The 18,912-nt window shown below is 40.8% G+C and overlaps 1 long non-coding RNA gene across 2 annotated transcripts in view; it reads left to right on the top strand.

The window, feature by feature from the left end:
- The window catches only part of LOC122816982, a 315,952-nt gene extending 302,777 nt beyond the window's left edge, over nucleotides 1–13,175 (top strand). For both annotated transcript variants that reach the window (XR_006367128.1, XR_006367129.1), the window contains one exon: nucleotides 12,571–13,175. This is a non-coding gene — a long non-coding RNA (uncharacterized LOC122816982). The remainder of the gene's footprint in view (nucleotides 1–12,570) is intronic.
- The last annotated feature ends 5,737 nt before the right edge of the window (nucleotides 13,176–18,912 follow it).

Below are 18,912 nucleotides of genomic sequence, written 5' to 3'. Positions count from 1 at the left end.
ACAATATTTACACATCCAAATAGTGGTGAAATCTCTCATATCAAATGTTTTGTAACATGTCGGACCTGTGCAGCCTTCTATGTAGGAAAATCTACTAGACGGCTTAGAGATAGGATTATAGAACACAGGTCTGACATAAAAAGAAGTAACTTAAACTCACTAGCCAAACATATTCGTGAGAATGGTCCAACACATAGTTTTATCTTCAGAGTGTTACTGTGCTTCAGAAAACAATTAGGGGAGGTGATATTAACAATAAATTGGAACTGAAAGAATATGAATGGATTACACTTTTACAAGCTGATGTTTTGCCTGGTGTCAACCAAATGACTACACTCAAACCGGTTCTTAAAGATAGGATGTCATGCTTAAGGTAGAACAATTAATTTTGCTCTACCTTTAACAAATTAGACTTTATTTATTTGCTCATTTAATTAATATGTTTAACTGAGAATTTGTTTTTATTGGCTGTGTTTTATTGAATGATTATTTGATTGGTATTTAAGTAACTCAATGCGTTTACCTTTTATCTTGCACTGAAGAAGGGTTTTTGTACCTGAAAGCTTTGCTCTACCAATACATGTTTTAGTTATATCAGTTTGTTTTTTTGCTGTGACTTCATGTTCTTAACATGGAAAACAGTATTACTGATTACTCTGACCTCTGCAAGAAGATCTCTGAGTTGTAAGCTCTTATGGCGAGTCAACCCTATCTCATTTTCCACAGGGACCTTTTTTTTTTTTTTTTTGAGAACTAATCCTACTTTCAAGCCAAACTATTCATCTCCCCATTTTTTCTGTAAACCTAAACATTAGGGAGAAAGGATGCTCCATTCCTTGGATGTCCACATCTGCTATCTTGATAGAACCAAACCTTTCAGCTCTTTGTATCAATTCTTTGTAAATACTTTTGCAAAGTACTATATGTTTGATTCTGTCTTTAGGTCTAGATCAAGCTTTGCTGGGACAATTCTTCGGGGGCTTCTGGACCTCCACCTTCCATCCCCCAAATATAGTTAGCAATGGTAATCTACCCATACAGCTAAGGTTGCTGCAGCAGTGATCAATATGAAGAACATAGTACAGTTCTGTAAACTGAATTTACCATAATAGTAGATGTTTGACTGATTACTGCTGTGGTACCCAGATGGGTGGCAGTCATGAACACTTCTGTAGTGAAAAAGGATGTGATGCACAAATATACAGTGTGCTATAGCATTCAAAAGATCTGTACTGCATCGCATGCTTTACTTAAAGGCAGTATTAAACATATTTCCAATTTCCAGCAGCTAATTTCTGGTCCTTTGACCCTTTGTAATTACATTTTAACACTATTATAAATATTCTGCAACAGAAAACTTGCATATAGTTACAGGAAATGGCAAAGCAACAAAGCACACACATTATTTGAAATCACAACAGTTAAAGTAAATTGAATATGGCTGTGTGTTTAACAGTTTTCATTAAAAAAGCTTAATTTATGGATTGGGGTTGTAGTGCTGAAAAAACATTATCATGGTAGTCGTTCCTCTAAGAATATATTTTTTTGACTAACTGTACTTTTTACTCTTCATCTTTCGCAGTTCATTTCTCCACCACTTGCATTCTGAGTTTCCTTTATGGTATTTTGTTTGCAAGAATGCTGTAAAAATTTGATGTAGATGGTACTTAAAAGAAAATGAAGAAGTAACAAAGCAGTCTTTTTTTCCTGCAGAATATTTCAGTAAGAGGAACAACTGGAATGCATTCATTAATTTTCTGATACCTGTGTTGTCCTATTCAAGGCAATGGGGAGACAGAGACTATCCTTATCAAACGTAAGGCAGCAGTCCAACTCTGAACAAGACAAATGATACCTACACCTATTTGTATGTTAGAGGATCGCCTACAGCACATCACTGGAATGTGGTAGTTAACAAGGACACCAAATAGAAGCAGTAACATACCTGAAATAAAATCCAAAGAACCAAAGAATCGGAAAGCAATTTAACTGACAATAATTGAAAAAAAAAACTTTGATCTAAGCAGACTTCCTCAGAAGCAAAAATCACTGATCACGAAGGGTTTAAATAACATCATGCAAATCACATAATACTGTATAGTCAGCTGACAGGAAATAATCAGCAGTTTAAAATAAGTTTCGTAAAAGCATTTAAATATTATATATATATATATATATATATATATATATATATATATATATATATATATATATATATATATGAGATATTGTAAAGTACAAGTAGGTAAAAATACTTTAAAAATATGTGAACTATTTATGTAACATTTTGATGCCCTTAACTTAAAGCTTAGAATGGAAATTTTGTCATAATTCAGGTATTGCTGAATTGCTTATTTGTGTTCCTGATTCTTTAATAAAGTGCTCATAACGAGCCCCACAAGCATCCTGCAAAACCGAGTCACCTGCTAATGTACGTTTCTTTGGTATAAATTGGTGTTATTAATAACCAATTTATGTGTATAGGCTACCTGTACATCACCACACCGCGAGCCTTTGCCTAGCTTCAGCTCTCTGCCCAAATCATGGCCCACCCAGTGTCCTCTCCGTAGTACACCTAGTTTCTCTAGTGTCCATGCTGTCTCCTAGCCTCCCAAGCCCCCTCCCCTTAACCAAGGACACGCTGCCCTTTATTACTGTCTATTGCAACTCTGGTTTATGTGCTATCACCCTCTACTATCAGTCCACTTTTCCCCTGTTAAATCTAATGTCTTAGCTCTCCACTTTTTCCCTCCACAGAGACTTGTAACAAGGGTTTTCCCTAGTTTAGTATTCCATTTAAAAACAAAAAATTAACATAAAGTTATACTTCAGATAATTTAACTTGCTGATTTTTTTTTTGGCACATAAAGTCCTCCTCAGTCCACTTTCCTCGGCATCTACCAGCTTCAGCCAAGAAGCTATAGATGTTCTTCGTGTTTCACTGTTGCAGTCATTACATTTGGGTTATCTGCTTGCAGGTAGCCTTCAGTCGGCCTGATTAACAAAGTCTTGGGTCCTGCGTCAGTTGCTGCCCCGTCTTCCATGATGTCAGGTCATCAGGGGTATAAAACATGCAGCCGGCGCCATTGCATCAGTCTTTCTTGCCGTGCCTGAAGCAGAAGCAGTTCGCAAGTGCCAGTCGGCCGACTCCTGAAATTTTCATTTTCGAGTTTCAGAACCGAAGTCTTCAACTAAAGCTAAGTACCCCATTGGGGAAACTTTTTCTTGCTCCTTACCGATGTCATTAAAAGTTAATAATGGCATTACTTGTGGAAAGCAAATACCTCATAAAGATTTTCATTCGTACTGTATTCCTTGCCTAGGCCCTGACCACGATGTACCTCGATGTCGGTTTTGTGCTTTATTTAATCAGCGCACTATCCGTCGTCGGTATATTTTCGCCTCTAAATATTTCGGTTCTCGGTTTAATTATCCAGAAATGTCATTGGTTAGCCATCCGACTACTGGGATTCTGAAAAAACGCAAAGATAAAGACAGAGACAGGCCGCCGAGGTCCAAAACTGCCGACAACGCTTCTCCTAAACCACTCGCCAGTTCGCCGGTACTCAGTGAGGCGCTTTCGCAGCCCCTGATACCCGCTACTTCTGATTCGCAGGCCTCTACTGAGACCCATTCGGAGTCCGATATCCCACGAGATGCTTCAACTATGGAACCCGCGGATATCTCTACCTTGGATGGGTCCAGAGCCGCTGTGCAGGAACTGGCTTCTGAGGGTGTATTCAAGCCTATGGATTTGCATATTAAACCGACGCCTCCTTCTTTACTTAGACCTAAATCTCGACCCATGTCTAAAAAAACGATGCCCAGGCCACATGCTCAGGCCTCTAGGCCTAAAATACAAATGATAAGATTGGCTGAAGATCTAATAACTCTAATCAGGGGTAGCCAACCCCCCCCCCCCTTCTAAGAGGCCTAGGACTGAAGTTGATTATGAATCTTCTGATCAGGATTCTGTTTTTTCTGACTCTTCTGATGATCTGGATTTGCCCTTACCTACATATGAGGATTCTGATGCAGAGAACTGTATTCCCTCTGCTTCCCCTCCTGAGGATTTTTCTTTTGGGGAAACCTTACATACTCTAAGGGAGCCTTTCCACTGGGAAAGCCAGGATTTTTCTGATTCAAAAAAGAGGCTTAGGGATTTTCTTCTCCTACCTCAGCATAGGTCCTTAGCTATTCCTGCTGTACTAGACATTGTTGATGATGCTTTCTCGGAATCTAGTTTGGCCCCTAATTCCCTGCCTCCTGCTCCCAGAAAACCTGACAGATACTACAGGGTCCCTGAGTCCCACAAGTTCCTTTTCAAAAATCCTATTGCAGATCCAGAGACTATTTCACAGGGGCCCATGGTCATTAAGGCTTCTACTGCTAAAAATCCTACCCCTTCTGATAGAGACTCCAGGGCGCTGGATAGATGGGGTAAGAAGGTTTATACTTCTGCACCCTTGGCCATTAGGGCTTTAAACTGCCAGTTTCATATGTTAAAATATCAGCAACATGTTACTGGACTACTTAAACAGAAAATTATGTTGATTCCTGACTGTGTGGAAAATAAAGAATTACAGGATTTAATTCATTCTGCCGAACAAGTTGGAAAACATACTTTGCAATGTGGTTTTGATTCATTAGAGGCCTCTTGCAGGGCTGCTTTTACTGGGTCTGTGCTCAGAAGGCATGCTTGGCTTAAAGATCAATCTTTGCCTGATCATGTTAAAGCTAAATTGCTGGATGCTCCTTTAAATTAGGGCCACCTGCTTGGCAACAAGGCTGAGGAAGTTCTTAAAAAGATGGAAGATAAAGCTAAATCTATGCAAACTGTTAAAGATTTTTTACAAGTTCAGCCTCCTAGATTTAGTAGGCACTGGCCCTCTAAGAATTGGTCCTTTCCAGCCCCTTCCAGGTCTTCTCAAGCCAAACCCAGACACAGCAAAACCATAGGTTTCAGTCCCAGGGGACTCACAGAACTAAGCAGTGGGGAGCCTCCACTTCCAAGTCTGGGAATAATAAGACTCCCCTGTATGGTAAACTGTCTCAATGACTTCCTTTTAAAATTTCCAAGCACTTATCAACTGACTGCCCCTTTGGGGGGAAAGATTGCTCTTCATGCAAAGAATTGGGAACTCATTACCCAGGACAAATGGGTTTTAAATAGTGTCCCAGGGATACAGATTTCACTTCCACACGTTGCCATCACCAAACGAGTGGCCGGACCTACCCCCAAATCAGTGGGCAGAGACCCAAAAACAAGTACTTTTTCTCTTAAGCATGGGGGCTATTCAGCTGGTACCAGAAGAGGAAAAGGGACAAGGTTTCTACTTGAGACTTTTCCTGGTACCCAGAAAAGACAATTCACGGCATCCTATCCTGGACCTGTCTACTCTAAACACCTTTTTGGAGATTCCAAAATTCAAGATGCTGACTCTTCACCAGTTACTTCCTATGCTAGGCAAAGATGCCTGGTTGGCAACACTAGATTTAAAAGAAGCATACCTGCACATCACAATCAGGAAATCTTGCAGCCGATACCTACACTTCAAAGCAGGCTACACGCACTATCAGTTCTCTGCACTGCCCTTTGGCTTATCCACTGCTCCCAGGGTATTCTCAAAGTGCCTAGCTCCAGTTACTGCATTTTGCAGACAAAGAAATATTCAAATATACCCATACCTGGATGATTGTCTAATTCAGGCAGAAAGCCAGGACATACTTTTGAATCATCTGGCCTTTGTAAAAAGGGTTCTAACTTGTCTGGAGTACACCATAATCGAAAAGAAATCACACCTGGTACCTTGTCAACAAATTATATTCCTGGGAGCAAGCTTGAATGCAACTTCCCAGATGGCTTACCTCATGCCAGAAAAGCAAATTCATTTGACAACCTACTTCAAACAAGTGGCCACAAAAACCTTGCTTATTTGCAAGACAAATACTGCAAGCCTTGGGGTTCATGGCCTCCTGCAATCTTCTAATTCCATATGCACGACTGCATATGAGGAAACTACAGTGGTATCTAAAAAGCCTGTGGTGTCAACATTCTCAAGACCTAGAAACAATGATTCCTATCATACCTTACCTACGCCTAGAGTTCCTTTGGTGGGTAGAGGCCTGCCACCAAAACAAGGGACTACCTTTCACACCACCCCCTGCCACCCAAACCCTAACAACAGATGCATCAGACTATGCATGGGGCCTCACCTGGCAGGGAAGTGTATTCAGGGCAAATGGAACCCAAGTCAAATGCACCTGCATATCAATCAAAAAGAAATGTTAGCTGTACAGAATGCTCTGACAGCCTTCAAGGACCACATTCTTCCAGGACAACTAATGGTAAAGATGGGCAACACCACTGCTATTTGGTATATAAACAAGCAGGGGGGTACACATTCTTACCCCATCTGCAGACTAGCCATGGCATTGTGGAACACAGCCTTGAGCTACCAAGTGTACCTACAAGTTCAATTCCTGCCAGGAAAATTAAATACACTAGCAGACGGACTAAGCAGAAACCTCATGGACCCACAGGAGTGGAAACTTGAACCAAGGATTTTCAACATGTTGACAAGCAAATAGGGGAGCCCAGATATAGAACTGTTTGCCTCTCCCCAGAACTACCAATTGGACACATTTTGCACAAGGACTCCCCACAAACAAGCCTGGAAAATGGATGCTCTGTCCTTCAGCAGGAAAAACCTATCAGTCTATGCCTTCGCCCCTCTGCCTCTGCTCTCCAAAGTACTACTAAAAATCAAACAGGACAAACCAAGGATGATTTTGATTGCTCCAGACTGGTCGCGCCAGCACTGGTACCCCCTTCTGCGCAGTGTGTCATGGTTATCTCTGTGGCACCTGCCTCAGACTCCTTCCCAGCTGTCTCAGCAGGAGAACCAGATTCTGCACTCTCAGCTTCCAACACTGAACCTTGCAGCCTGGCTAATTACTTAATCTCTCCTTTACCATCCCTCAGCAAACCTGTGATGGATATCATTTTAGAGGCAAGGAGGCCTAGTACTAGAAAATCTTATGCTGGAAAATGGAAAAGATTCTGTGCCTGGAACCAATCTCAAGGGATGAGCACAGCAGCACCCAGTTTGCCTCAGATTTTACAATACTTAACTGAGATGCCTCACAAGGGCCTGTCTTTTTCCTCCATTAAAATCCATGCCTCAGCCATTTCAGCTCATTATAACACAAAACCTCCCCTCTTCTCTCATCCACTGCTCAAGCAGTTCCTCAGAGGGGCCAAAAATTTGAGACCACCCAGGAGAGCTCCAACCCCAGTCTGGGACCTTAACTTTGTCTTGGAGAAACTCACTCTACCTCCTTCCGAGCCAGCTGCTACTGCAGACTTAAAATTTCTTTCTTGGAAAACAGCTTTCCTTTTAGCAATCACTTCAGCTAGAAGGGTATCTGAATTACAGGCCCTTATGGCAGTGGAGCCTTTCATCATCTTTCATGTGGACAGGGTGTCCCTCAGAACCAATCCATCCTTCATGTCCAAGATGGTATCCAGTGTGGCTCTTAATCAGTCCATTCATTTGCCAACCTTCTTTCCCAATCCACAGAATAAAGGGGAATTGATACTACATTCCTTAGATGTGCACAGACAACTTAGATTCTACTTGGACAGGACTAAACCTCAAAGGAAATCTGAACAACTGCTGGTGGCATTTGCTGCAGGGGCAGAGGGGAAGGCTATTTCAAAGCAAACTCCAAAAAAGGATGCGGAAGACACGATAGCCAAACCACCTCAGATTTAATGTTTGTAAAAAGCAAAAGCACACAGCACGAACACTACGTATAAAATCTTGCTTATACCAAAACATGAACGCCTTCCCAGTACAAGCGTTTTCGTCCAAATGGACTTCAAATATGTTATTTGCTAAAAACAATTTTTCATGATGAAAAAATCATGAAAAAATTGTTTTTAGCAAATAACATATTTTAATTTATTTATTAGAATATTTATTAGAATATTTATTATGAGGAAGCAATTTTAGACATACTTTTTATAAGTTTATAATGAATTTCATGTTAATTAAAGATAATCAAATGGAGAGCACAATACAATGAATTTTTAATCAGTTTTAAGGCTTGATTTGTTGATTTGAAAGTTTATTTTGACAATTGATTGGTCAAAACATTTTTAAATGTGTATAATAGATGTAAGTGACTGTGTAACAGGTTATCTGATGAAGTCCATTTGGACGAAAACGCTTGTACTGGGAAGGCGTTCATGTTTTGGTATAAGCAAGATTTTATACGTAGTGTTCGTGCTGTGTGCTTTTGCTTTTTACAAACATTAAATCTGAGGTGGTTTGGCTATCGTGTCTTCCGCATCCTTTTTTGGAGTTTGGTGGAGTTTATTTTCGCTTTTTCTTGGTCTATTTCAAAGCAAACTATTTCTAAATGGTTAAGCCATTGCATTCATTTCTGCTATAAGCACCATGGAAAACCTATCCCCCAGGGGATCAGACCTCACTCCACCAGGGCTGCATCTACCTCTACAGCCTTTCTCAGAGGTGTCCCTACCAGGGACATCCCAGAAGCTGCTACCTGGAGTTCTGTACATACTTTCACCAAGCATTATCATTTGCCAATTTTCTCTAAATCCAGAGCTGGCTTTGTCAGTGCAGTCTTGCAGGGCCTTATAGCTGGCCCTAATGCTATCTAAATTCCTCCTCCCAACTATAGCTTTGGGAATCTACCCAAATGCAATGAATGCAGCAGTGAAACACGAAGAACATAGAACAGTTGTGTACACTTACCATAAATGTAGATGTTCGCGTGTATTCACTGTTGCAGTCCTGGCTACCCTCCCTCCAGCCCCCTGACTTCTTTTTGGCTATACCTCTACTTTCCTTTACTATGCTTAAAAGCCTTTTTGGTGTATTTGCTTTTTTGTTGGAGGTATATCTTTGTGCTTTTATGTCTAATTGCTTCCCATTAGGGGGATATCTGACATCTGGGGCAAGAAAAACTGATGTAATGGCGTCGGCTGCATGTTTTATACCCCTGACGTCATGGAAGAAGGGACAGCAACTGACGCAGGACCCAAGACTTTGTTAATCATACTGACTGAGGGCTACCTGCAAGCATATAACCCAAATGTAATGATTGCAACAGTGAATAAACTCGAACATCTACATTTATGGTAAGTGTACACAGCTGTATTTTTGGTGACTTTAACCTTGATTGGCACTCCTGCTCATCCAATAACCCCTCCAACTTTCTAAATCTCTTCAGCTTCATCCAAACCATAACCTGTCCATCTCGTACAGATAAACATTCCAATAAGCAGTCAACATTAGATTGGATCTTAACTAACAAACCTAATCTAAGTTACTTAGCCAGTTGCCTTCCAGACTCCCTCAGTGATCATTTTCCAACCTTTCTATACAGAAAACGTGTGCATACTCAAGGCAGTATCACTTACAAATACATCTGTAGCAAGACAAACTTCACCCCCAATGCATTTAACTTGCTACTCCAACAATGTGACTGGACACCACTTTAACACCTACACTTAGTCAGTACTTCAGCAACACTTTCCTTAAAGCACTTAATAACCTGCTCCCACTAGGAAAGTGCACACAAAAGCCAAGCACCTTCCTTGGCTAACCAATGACACCAAAGTGCTACTGAAACGCAGAGCTAGAGCATGGCAAAGATAAAGTAGACCACCTAACTTACCAGCACCTATGAAATCTAGCAAAGAAACAAATCAAAAAAGATAAATTTGCTTCCAAACCAGTCAACAGACACACCTAAACAATCCCCAAAAATTCTGGCAAACCATCAACTATCTCCTCAACCTCGGCCCCAGTCGCGTCAAACTACTCTGACCCTATTGCAACACAATTTCAACTCTCACTTTATAAACACTATCTCCTCCCTGCCAGACAACCTCTTACTGTGCCCAGCCTTACTCCAGCTAATCCCAACCCCTTTCTTTTACACCCATACAAACTTGTTATATAAAGACTCTCCTAACCAAGCTTAAACCCTGCTGTCTAGCCACTGCCAAATGAATTTCTAAAAATTGCCGCTCCTTCTATTGACTACCCCATATCTATTTTGATTAATCATTCTATTGCAGAACAATATGCCCCACTTCTCTGGAAAATATCACACATAATTCCCCTCCACAAAGGCAGACCCTCCAAAGAACTAACTTCTGTCCCATAGCTATCCTTTTCCCCCTTGCAAAAATCGTAGAAAAATGGATCCACAACCAACTCATTAACCACTTCCTTAATAATGACCTATTTTCCAGTTCTCAACACGGTTTTAGGCCTAAACATTGTACCAGCACTGCCCTACTAACTTTATCTGACACCATTGGCCAGCTTTTGTCTCATCCATCTTTTTTGATATGTCCAAAGCCTTTGACACCTTTTTTTCTACCAGCTACTACTAAACAAACTCTCATCCTATGGCCACAACTCATCATCCCTAACCTGGTTCCATAGCTATCTTTCCAACTGGCAACAGGCTACTAAATGGGAAAATTCTCTTTCCCCCCTACTCCCCATCTCGGTTAGTGTACCCCAAGGTTCCATACTTGGTTCTCTCCTCTTTATCATATTTACAAACAACCTTAGTTCTGCAACTCAACTAGCCTCCATAGTACAGTACGCCGATGATGATGCACTTATCTGCTCAGCCACCTCACTCCAGGAACTTCAAATAAAAACGCAAACTTATTTTCAGGACATTGAAAAATACCTCTCTGAATACCAACTCATACTAAACCCCAACAAATCTAAGTCAGTAGTTTTCAGAAACAAAAAAATCCAAACCTTGCTAGTCCCCTCTCACAATCTTCTCCTCAGATGGAGCCAAGGTAATAAATGCCCACTAACACTTTTAGGTGTCACAATAGATGATAATCTAAAATTTGATAAACATATTTATCTGACAATCAAAAAAGTCCACATTAATCTTAGCACCCTATACAGGGCCAAACCATACCTAACTCAAAGCACCAGGCTGGCCACTGCTCAGTCACACCTGCTATCCACCCTCCTGTATGGATCTTTCATATTCACAAACCTGCGAAAGACTGACCTCGACAACCTGGAATCCTGATACAATAAAATTGCCAATTATGCCACTAATGATCCATACAGGTCTCGCCACTGCTCAGCTCTCACACAGCTCAACTGGCTAGAACTCCCCAACCTTTTATTGCTCAGTCATCTTACCTTGGCCCACAAAAGTAGTCCCAAACCCAGCAACTGCCCTGCTATTTCCAACCTAGTATTAATCTCAGCACCCTCAGATCTTCTGACAAAATTATGCTAAGGGTTACTTACACCCACAGCTGTCATGGTGACTCCCTCTGTGCTCACAAAATAGCCAAATTCTGGAACACTCTTCCTCAGGCCATTGCAAAAAATCCTAACTACCATGACTTCACACAGCTCCTAAAGGACTACCTAACTAGTCATTGGTTGTGCTCTTGACATACTTCAGGCTAATTCTTTACCAGCTCCCTTACTGTAATCTCCTTTCTGCTCCTAAATATACCCCTGATTCCTGATTCTTCTAGCATTCTCACTCCCCTCTTCATCTCTATGCTGAATTGCTTATTTATTTCTGATACTTAGTTGCACATGGATTCATATATACTATGCTAATAACTGTTCATGCATTTGCAAATGTCTCAAGAGCTTGATTAATGTTTCTCTGTATATTTGTATACTCTGTTATCGGTATTTGTATCTGTATATATTACTATTGTTAGTATTGTTACTGTTGTGAAGCTTTTCTCCCCGGATGTCTGCTGAAACGGGCTTCTGGCCCAGTCGGACAACAAATTAACAAATATAACAAATAAATAAATAAGTAAAGTGAAGCATCCAACAAAGACCCAAGCATGCAGTCATAAATTGAGTAGAGTCAGTCTTCCCCTACCTTTTGACCTTTCAGAGTGTCAAACATTCTAAAGTGCTGTGCTGTTTTTTTGCCCGTTAGTGCCATCTTAATTTGCACTAATCCTTTTCATTACACCATTGCTGAATAAGACAGGTAACTACTATTATCCTGCTCAACCCCATCAATTTTGAAACTTCACCCACTTTGTGGAAGAATGGCTAGTTGTCATTGGGTGATGGCCTGGGTCCTTTGAGTTTATAAATGTATCTCTTTTTTTCTGTGATGATTAAAAATGCAACACTAATCAGCGTTAATGTTATTATGTATTGTGATTTAATGGTAACAGGTTTGCAGTGCCAAGGTAGTTAATGTGGGGACACAAGCCATTTTGCAACATTTCTGTTTTCAGAAAACTTGAGTTTTATTAGAATTTGAAAGCATGCTAGCCCTACTCTGTTATTTCAGTGTAACAACATTGTTTCAACGCTACTGAACCAGATGGGTATAAGTATTGTTTCAAGGTACGTTTTGTAGAGTGGAAATAATTTTTCTCTTTTCTGAAATAATGCAAGTGTTTCATTTACTGGTCTGTGCTTTTTTCTCACTCCCACATTAAACTTGCCAATTGTCTAATTTCAAGACTAATCTTTTATATTTTTTTTCATGTTACAGAGAATGGGTGGTGGACAAAGTAGTGACCATACACTTGATAATGGTCAGTTGGCTTTTGGAACTGCTGAGGAAAACAACAAGAATACAGCACAGAATTCCTCCTGTGTTTTAGCATGTAAAAAGAGCAACAGCAGGGATGTTGTTGAACTCCCACAGAGGCAGATGGGAAACAAGAAGGCAGATGACATGTGCTTCATGATAACCTGCACAAACTGGTATTAGAGATGGGACACATCTGTGACAGAAGGAGAACAGAGGAGTGCATATCTGGAACTCTCCCAAAGAATCTGGGGCTGCCAACACAAATATTCTGTGGATGACAAGGAAACGCAATAAAGCAATCTAATTTAATGCTTGCTTCTTCATTACTGACTTCTCACGTGATTTAAAAAGGAATTTTGCTTTTCTCATCCCAGATGAAAATTATACTGTCAGTAATGGGAACAGAGGTACTCTGTATGCAAATCTTTGTCCTACAAGTAAATAAAAAGGTTCTGCTTCATTGGGTTATTCTGCTGTAATGTTCTGTCCTCCATAAAAGAAAAAACATTGAAGTCTTATGTATTAGCAGTACGTCTGCTGATAAATAAAGTGAAGTGAAATACTTTGTAAGGACATGCATTTATAATGGTTTTCTTAATTTCACTGCAGTGTAATTTATAGTTAACTATATTGTGCTCTAAGACTTGAAATGTTAATTAACGTGAATATCAAAAGATTCAGTATACTTGAGAAACCAGCAGCAGTATGTAGAAATATTTCCTAGAAATTTACATGGAGTAATTTATGGCATTCCATCTCAACAAAAAAAAATGTGTGTTGTATCACTCAGGACACATTAAATATTTGCTAGCCCACAGCCAAGCTTCAAATCCTCAGCAAAAATGTTATATTTTAGGCCTTGTTTCTTTACATTTATATGTCAGGTGATCCACAGCAAAATGACGACACTGTAAAAATCCAATGATTAGATATTTTGTTGAAATGTTTGGGAGAGGAAGCTGATGCAGGGTACTGAAAATGGCATAGGAATTTGCTCCGTGGCAATTTACCCCCCACATAGGGCCTGCAGCAGATGGAGTTGAGCTGACAACATGCTTTAAAAAGTTTGAAATACATACATCACTGATGACAAATGTAGAATACAGCAGGAATGCACAGGATCCAAAAGCAGTCAGTGTTCTTTCTTCCACTATTTAAACTGTACAGGCATTGTCTACTGTCATTTTACTGGTTGTATTCCTTGTTTTTAGTATTGAAAATATCATCTGTAATTTGCAGTGTTTTTATACTTTATATTTTAACATAAAGCTATTTCTGGGAGCTTTTCTTTCCTAGTCCTCCCTGCAGATGGGTTCTGCCCAGTAGAATTAACCTGGGAAGCAAAATGTATAAATAATTTCCAGTATACGTTTGACTGAAGGGATGAATTCCTGCAATTTATTTCACTACCTCTAGAACCAAAATACATAAACAGTCAACTTACTGTTTGGCTGCTTCTAAATCTGTTACCAGTGTTCAGGAGTTTCTCCTATCTTTATAGGTTCATAGGTAAGTACTAGGCTATTGGCCCAAGGGCTTAAGTAAGCCTAGCCAACATGGTTCCCTGGCTTACGCCACCCAAGAAAGTTAATTTCCTGTGTCCCTGTTGAGCAGAGCCACAGAAGTGATCCCTGGGGTGTATTTCCTAATTCCCATCCACTCATCAAGATTTTTCTTGAAGAGTGCTAATGAGGAACTTTGCTTGACATAGATGGGTAGCTTGTTCCAGAGTATAGGAAGTCTGTGGGACAGGAATCTATCCCTCCAGCATGTCCTGTTTATTGTGGTGACAAGGTTTAGGTCCCTAGAGCATGTAGCTCAGGGGGATTGGGATTTCTTTAGGTGTAGCATGTCCAACAGCTCTGGGTTTAACATAGCTTTATATGTTAGGCAGAGATCTCCTCTGAGTAGGTGATATGCTACAGAGTAAAGCTGGAGTTTTTTGAGACAGTGTAGGTCATCTGTTTGAGGCCAGTAATCCTCTTTGTTAGGTATTTCTGTGGCCTTTCCAGCTGCTGCAGATGTCTTATGAGATACATTCCAAAAGGGGCATTGTACTGTATAATGGGTCTAATGAGTGCCGAGTAGAGGGGAACAATGACCTCTTTTTTCCTGGATGAGAACCCTTTTGTGATGAGGTGTGCCACATAGAAGGATTTCTTGACTACTGTGGCGATGTGATTATCAAAGGAGAGACTACTGTCCACCTGGGTCCCAAGGTCTCTTATCACACATTCTGTGTTAAGTAGACTGCCGTTTATGTGGTAGTTCATGGATACAGAGTTTTTACCAAAGGGGATGACAGTGCACTTTTTGGCATTGAGCTTGAGGCCATGCCTCTGACACCAGGCATCTGTCTCAGTGAGGCCCTTCTGTAGGATGTCCACATCATTTGGGGACTCGACCATGGCTCCTAGTTTGCAGTCATCTACAGACTTCATTAGCTAGAGGCCTTCTGTGTTAGCCTGTACTTCAGAGAAGTAGATACCAAACAGGAGAGGTCCCAGGACTGAACCCTGTGGTACTCCACTTGTCACTGGTTTGAGGTCAGATTTGGAGTCTGCAACTTTTACAGTGTGGGTTCTGTCAGTGAGTGAGTTGTTAACCCATCTTGTGACATAAGGATTTATACCTAGTTTAGTGAGTTTAGCTATAATTCCAGAATGGGGGATGGTGTCGAAAGCCTTGGCGAGGTCAAGATAGGCTGTGTGAACCACCTTACCCTCTTCTGTGGCTTTGGTGACTGCCTCAAAGAAGTCGATCAGGTTCAGAAGGCATGATCTGCCTTTCACAAACCCAAACTGGGTGGGTTCCAGATTTTGGAGGTTACCATTGTCTTTGTTTATGGGTTCCATGATGATAGCTCCATAGCCTTGCAAACCAGGGTCATCAGGCTAATAGGGCGATAGTTCCCAGGATCAGTGGAGGCTCCCCCTTTATGGAATGGGATAACTGTTGCTGTGCACCATTCAGTGGGTACAAAGCCTGACGTGAGACTATGATTGAACACGGTGCTTAGGTGGGGATCCATTTCATTCTGAAGTTTGTATAAAACGCACCTGGGATGTTGTCCGGTCCCATGGGTGCTGTGTTTTTGGTTTTAGAGAGTGTAACTTTTACCTGCATAGATGTGATTACAGGGACTCTGCATTCTTTCCTGTATAGATATGGGCCCTTTAGGGGGTGAGGGGGGCTAAAGTTAGCACCGAACCTATCTGCCAGGATGTTGGCAATATCAGTTGGTTCTGTAATTTTCATGCCGTTGTGCTGTAACTCAGAGCAGATCTGGGTGTTGCATTGAGATTCTTGACATAGCTATAGAATGCTTTGTGGTTGCCCTTAGAATCAGTGGCGATTTTGTTTTCATAGCTAGCTTTGGAGGATCTTATAAGGGATCTCAGCTTCTTACTGAGACTGACCAGGAAGCTCCTCCACTCATGGGATTTTACTCTCTTTTGCAACAGTTTCTTCCTTCTGTTGTAGAGTTTGTTTATGGCAGGGGACCACCAGATTGGCTTCCTTTTTTTGGAGGATAGCGTCTTGGTTCTGTTTGGGATAGCACGATCCATGCATTTGTGCAAGTGCTTATAGAGTGCATTTGTGTGGGATTCAGCAGTAGTAACTGTATTGTCCATTTGCATGGGTGTCATGAAGTTCGCCACTTCTATCTTAAGAAGCATGAAGTTGGCTTTGGAGAAATTTTTTACCATGGTTCCTTAATGGTGGGTGGGGGCAGGATGCAGATATCTAGGGTGATTAGCTTATGGTCGGATCACACTAGCGAGGAGTTGACTTCAGGTGTGGAACACCGGTCACTCATGTTGGTAATGACTAGGTCTAGGATATTGTTGCCCCTGGTGGGGATGTGGATAAGTCGATCCAGGGCATTGGAATTTATGAATTCCAGAAAGCGTTGAGCGAAGGAGTTGGTACATGAGTAGTTTTCCCAGTTAATGGTGGGGTAGTTGAAATCTTCCATTATTAGGGTATTTGGTTGAACCCTAATATTTTCCAGTATATCAAGAAAAGAGGAGTGGGAATCCTGAGCCATGGTGGGGGATCTGTAGGAAGCTACAATTTGGATTGTAGTTTTGCCCAGAGTTAGTTGTACTTGGATAACCTCAGATGCATTATGCTGCGCAACTATCCTGGAGGTGTGGATATCCTTAATGAATATGGACACACCTCCGCCTTTGGTGTTCTGGTCCAGGTTAGATTGCCGAAACGTGTGGTATGAGTTATAGCCTGGTAATGCAGGGGTGCTCTCTAGAGCCTTGAACCAGGCTTCAGTCACTGCACAGATATTGATGTTCTCCATTTTAAGGAGTGCCTCGAGTGACCTGGTAGGTAGTGCAAAGGATTACGGCCATAGACTGTTAAACTGCTTCATGTAGTCCTGGCTTTGATTCATTCAGCCTTCATTTGTCAAATGTATGAGACTGAGCCAAGTCACTTAGCCAGACAGTGCTCTGGGGCTGCTGGCTAATTGTGCTAGGCTTCATAGTAGTTATCTGGACTGCATGCCTACTAACTACCTGTGAGCTTGGAAGAAGCATAGTACTTGTAAGAGAAAACTGCATCTTATCAGTTAGTCTTCATATTATGAACCTTCTAGCTCTGTTAGCTTACTTGTTTTGGAACTTTTCAGATGTTTTCATACCACTTGCAATACTGCTTATGCCTTTGTGTTATCTCACATAACTTATTCATCCTGCAGTATCCTAGTACTTTACTGGAAATGAGGTTATATATTGTGGATAGGGTACACTGTCAACAGAAGAAATGGTATGGCCCAAAGGGACATTTTTATAGATTTTAATGTATGTTTCATAAAGAGAGGGTAGGCAAGGGTTATGAGATTACAGACTAGGTGTCCTTGTGCTATAATGAAATGTGTAATCCAATTTTTTTAGTGCATGGGAATGGTTTTGTAAACTAACAAAACACCTATTATTCTGTACTTCACAGTCTGAGTACAGTATTGCTGTACTTGAAACTGCTTTGCTGCATTTTAGTTAATATATTCTGAAGATTTTTTTGTCAAAATTAAAACTGAGCTTAGGTTTGTGGCCCTGCTTTGCGCATGATAGCTTGTGCACATGCACTCAGCCTTCTATCCACTGAGATTTCTGTGTTTTCCTTGCATGTCTAAATAAAATAAGAGATAATGGAATTCCATGTTGTGAGACATCTGTAAAATGTAGAAGCCTTTTTGATAAGCATTATCAGCAATGCTTGCATTTTCACAGTATGAGAACATCAGCACAGGTGATAAACGGTCTTCTAATAAAAATAATTGTAATATTTAAATGCTGTTGTCACTCAATATCACATGTGATGCATTGTTAGAAGATGGCAGCTGTGTTAAAGAATGAAATGTGCTTTCAGACTGCTGTCAGTCTTTGTTCTTAGTAGGAAGAAATTGTATATGGACCTAACTTTTTATGAGACTGAAGGCAGATGGGAGTATAAGTAATTTAACAGCTGCATTTGTCTTGCTTGGCTTCTGAAGCTGAAATGTGCTGATGTTAACTAGTTATACATGCTGGTGTGTCATTAAATGCATGAAGCTGATTGTGCTAACATTTGGCACTCACAAGAAGTATATGCACCTCAGTCTTGTGATATCCACAGCACACTAAAGATTGTGTGCGGTATGAAGCAACTTTTTAACCCCAAGAGCCATAATCGTAACTGGGGCAATGATGTGGAAAATGACAAGATACCGCTCTTAGTTCTTTGATGGATTTACAGCATTTTACGTCTAATTTTTGATAGTTTTACTTAGGTTCTTAGATACTTACCAAGCTTTTGATCTATGAGGATCTTAAGGAGCCCAGCTTTACATTCCTGTAGTAGTTTTTGGCCCTCATATTTTGTGGACAAATAACCCAGAGACAGGCAAAACAAGGATTTGTTGAGACATTTTTGTTGCCCTCTCCATGAGAGGCAAAGGTGCTAACCTGGCAGTGAATTTGCGGTTACCCACCATTTCATCCAGATTACATTTGAATAGAATAAGAGAAGTGCTTTGCTTTATTTAGAGTGGAAGACAGTTCCACAGAAGTGGAATTATCTATGATACATACCCATCTGTCCAACATACTTTATTTATGTTACAGAAAAGACTGAGATCCCCTAAGTAGGAGTTTGTGCCTCTACTGGATTTGCAAATGTGTACTATATCTGACAGGATAGGGTCTGCTAGAGCTCTTTCTACTTGAGGCAGAGATCGCCTCTCAGTAGCTTGTATGGCACTGAGAAGAGTGGCAAGCCTTTGAGATGGTCCACATAGTTTTT

Source organism: Protopterus annectens, chromosome 12.part0 (assembly GCF_019279795.1).
Source record: "Protopterus annectens isolate FY-2018-M chromosome 12.part0, PAN1.0, whole genome shotgun sequence".
In the NCBI taxonomy this organism is placed as follows: domain Eukaryota; kingdom Metazoa; phylum Chordata; order Ceratodontiformes; family Protopteridae; genus Protopterus; species Protopterus annectens.
Note: the sequence above shows the minus strand (reverse complement) of the source record. Positions and strands in the feature narration are given on the sequence as shown.